Below are 4,497 nucleotides of genomic sequence, written 5' to 3' on the forward strand. Positions count from 1 at the left end.
TTCGTATGCACCTATGTTCCCTCGACAGAACTATTCGAGCATCCTACGTGAGTCAGCTGGAAGGAAACGTGTCCCTGTTTTTGTTGGTAACATTCTGTGAAAAAGTTGAATTTATTCATAATTCTACGAAGTTTTGTAACAAGCGTTGACGTGACGAGTAACTAAGCTTTTGCAATATTTTTAGCCCTAGATCGTAGCAGTAGTTCTGAAGTTTCATATTCCGTGTTCTAGAATGATCCAATATATGCCGTTTAGAAACCTGGCCTTCCTTGCCACTGTACTTGTTAGGTTACCTCCATACATGTAACAATAGGTAATTTTGGACACACCAAATATTTTTCTTCTCTTGATCTAACTAGCTGATTTCATCAGATAAAACTCCATACGAACTCAATTTCCAAAACAGAACTTGCAATTTAAATTTTTAAGAATGTCATTTGGTTTAACTAACTACTACACCAACTACCTTTCAAAGAATAATGAATAATGTTTTAACTCTTCTTAATTCTATACACAATGTCTCTTACATCTTGATGATATAAGTTGTGAAAACTCCTTAAAAGTCCACTGTTCACAAATTACGAAATGCTTTAAAGCGACTTCGAGAACAAAATCTGGAAATTCAGCCCGATAGATTGCAATTTCTTCGAGAAGAAGCAGTTTTCTTAGAACACATAATTAGAACAGACGATATTAAACCTGATCCAAAAAAGATAGGTGCTGTAAAAATTAAGAATAATAGAAAACAAGGTGTCTTATGTATCTTCTGCATTTAAATGTTGACAATATTGATATTGACATGTGAAAACTTTTTGAATTGTCAAATGTGTTGTGCAGCGTACCATTTATAATATTTAAGGGTAAAAACAGTCAAATTGTTAAATATAATTCCAATGTCGAAGTCTGATAAAATGGTAATGGTGTCTGTATAATCACATAGTAGTTTGCGTGCGTAATCTGCAAAAATTGATGCGAAATATAATTTTTCATTGAGTGGTATGTATATTTTAGTAATTTATACTGTGGCGATTTTATATTTTTTATAAAAACAATTATTATTTTTTAAAGTGAAGTGTTGAGTGTGTGTTTGTATATTTGCTGATGTCTGTGGAAATTGTATTACTTGTATTTGTGTGTTTGGAATTTTTGTAAATGTCTTTCTGTATTATTGTCGTTGTAAATTTCATTGTGTTATATTATTGTTGTGTAAATATTCTTTCCTAATAATTCTATTTCTATACTTACTCTTTACCTGTTCTGTGTCTATTCTTCGCTTAAACGACTATTTAATTGCCTTCGTACTTTCCTATAATCTCTTAATAACATTTCAACCCTGCATACTAACTGCATGACATTTATAGTCCTTACTATTCCTAATTGCTATTTTATGATGGGTCTGTTCGGTTATTTGGGTTCAAACTTAACTTCTCGGTATTTGGAAAATACCACAAATGGCGCGGTAAACGCCATCTGTAGTACGATGCTACATTTTAGGATTACGTATGCTCCAACAAGGTCCATTTAAATATATGGATATCTACATGCTGAAACGAATACCAATAAAAGTTGGTCTCTGTTCTCTCGGAGCTGCCTGCGACGAGCTGATGAGATCCAAAAAGATCGAAATGGTGATCCGCGTCTGAAGGTTTCGACAGAATACAGACCACTTCGAATTTTTTTATTCGATTATGGCAACGTGCCTATAACGTTGAGGTTAGCTACGCCGGGATCGTTTCAGCAAGTAGATATCCAAATATTTAAAAGGATCTTGTTGGAGCATACGTAATCCTTAAATGTAGCATCGTACTACAGATGGCGTTTACTGCGCTATTTGTGGTATTTTCTAAAACGCGCTGTTAAGACAGCAGGTAAAAGTTGGTATGTGTTCTGTCGGAGGTGCCTGCGACTCGCTGATGAAATCCAAAAAGATCGAAATCGCTATCCGCGTCTGGCAGTTTCGACAGAATACAAACCACTTCGAATTATTTTATTCTCAGTATTTCTTCTAAACGACATTTTCGGATTTCATAAGTAACTTATTGGTTCCCTACTTTAATCACTTATTTCTAACTCCTCATTATCACCCTTTCTACAATGTCTTTTCAAAAACTAAAATCAGTTGTGACCTGTGCTTCCTAACTTCAACTTCAACTTCAACTTCTACTTTTAAATTTCTAGTCTTTATTACATTTTCTGTAAATTAAATACTTTACCGTTTCCACGCATTATTTCAAAATACCTTTCCCCATGAGTGTTTTCCAACTTTGCAAGTGGTAAATATGTGTGTCGGCTCATTTTATACCTATAGAAGTCAACAAAGCTTCGGTTCTTTAGGTACATATTTAACAGCTAATGATATAGCAGTGAGGCAATTCACTTTGTTTATAACTTTTACCAACTTTGAACTCAAAATTATAATCAACTATAAATATGTTGTATTACGAAGCTATAAGTAAACTGTGGGTAAAACTTCCGTATCACGGCTCATTCTTGTTGGGAATGCCTTAAAATGAGTAATTATGAAAAACGTACATGAAATAATCGGGTGAAAGGTGTTTTAAAGAAGTTTTAATTGAAGATAAAATCTCCAAATATTTAGGGACCAAATCGTTCCAAATGGTCTCGATTTTGGCCATCCAATTGTCAATCGAGCGTTCAATCCCTTTCTCAAAGATATCTTTCATCAATTTTCATTGTGTAGTGATCATAGTTTGATTAATGTTGCGCGTCGTCTGTCATTGGCATCGAGTAGTGGACGCCTTCCCTGTCCAAGCCTCTGTTCGACCCCTTCACCCGCTCGCAGACGCCGGACAGTCCGGTAAACTGTTACCTGGGATATACCCGTTATAGCCATCAGATATTGCGGGTCTGTGTGGCCCCTATCCCAGTACCACTGAAGTGTTCTTCTGGCAACGTGTGCCGCGTTCTTGTGGCCAACTTTGCTCTTTAGTCCAGTCAAAATAGACATTTGACTTAACCAAAATTCGCATAGAGCCGAAAATTTGCAGAGACGTTAAATACGTCAATATAAATAAAATGTCAAAAGTTCCCTTCGATCGTACTTCTGCAAAAAATTTTATTGAAGGTCCAAAGTGCAAAATTAAGGTTTTTTCCATTTTTCTCGAAAACGGTAAGTTTTATGGTGGAAATAAGTCAGACAGAAGTTATAGACCATACAATTCTCTACAAAAATGGTCTAGTCACTTTTTCACCTACGATTAACCATTCGTGAGATATCGCGGTTTCAAACACTAGAAAATTCATATTTTACATAATATGCACACATTTCCGTGCACCACCTATGAAGTAATGTACTTGACGAATTTTTTTAACGTGGTTTCCCCAGTAAGTTTACTCTACGATCTATTGTCATTAAGAAAGTTTGATCAGATCGTATCCTATTGATTGAAAAAATGGTAATATTGCTAACGATCAATGTGGAATGGGTGGCTTTCTTCTAAATGTTATTATATATAGATAATTGTCTAATTCTACTTCGACAATTATTTCTTCGTCTTCATTTTCTTCTTGCAGAATTTCTGTTCACTGTTCTAAGAAAATGAATGCATCAATTGTCTTTTCATTAATATCATAAATATTGTCATCTGTTGTATTTGTTTTAATATTGGAGCCAGTCTGACCCTGACAATTGATGCATACTGGCGAACAAAATAGTCCCACTTTTTGACAGCCACAATTCTTACTACAATCCGTCTTGCATTTACAAAAAAATAGTATTAAACAGTTTTTCTGGAGCAGACGGGAGTAGAGTTTGAATTGGCTCCAAATAATTGTCTGTTAATTTCCAACCCCATCCTTCTGGGTCCAGCTCATTGCCTAGCCACACTTGAACTTGATAATACACACGATACAAGCGTTGAGAGGCAGAAGCAGATGTTGAAGGCAGACAAGACAACTGTACTGTACAGCAGTATTTAAATTGTTCGAAAAACGTAATGATTTAATTGATTGCGCAGAAGTATTTACAAAGATTGACTCTTCTCCACATGACATCGTTACAAATGAAATTCGTTTTCTTCTTGCAATGGTGCTTCAAAAACAATTGATTCCACAGACAAATATAGATATTTGAGGTTTGTAAAATCTGCATGGAACAATAAAACGGTACAGTACATTATCTCATAGGTGGTGCGGAAATGTGTGCATATTATGTAAAATATGAGTTTTCTAATGATTAAAACCGCGATATCTCATGAATGGTGAGTCGTAAGTGAAAAAGTGACTAGACCATTGTTGTAGAGAATTGTATGATCTACAACTTTTGCCTGACCTATTTTCACGATAAAACTTACCGTTTTCGAGAAAAATGGAAAAAACCTTAATTTTACACTTTTGACCTTGAATAAAATTTTTTGCAGAAGTACAATCGAAGGGGACTTTTGACATTTTATTTATAATGACGTATTTAACGTCTCTGCCAATTTTCAGCTCTATGCGAATTTTGGCTAAGTCAAATGTCTATTTTGACTGGACTAG

Source organism: Agrilus planipennis, unplaced genomic scaffold (assembly GCF_000699045.2).
Source record: "Agrilus planipennis isolate EAB-ADULT unplaced genomic scaffold, Apla_2.0 scaffold168, whole genome shotgun sequence".
In the NCBI taxonomy this organism is placed as follows: domain Eukaryota; kingdom Metazoa; phylum Arthropoda; class Insecta; order Coleoptera; family Buprestidae; genus Agrilus; species Agrilus planipennis.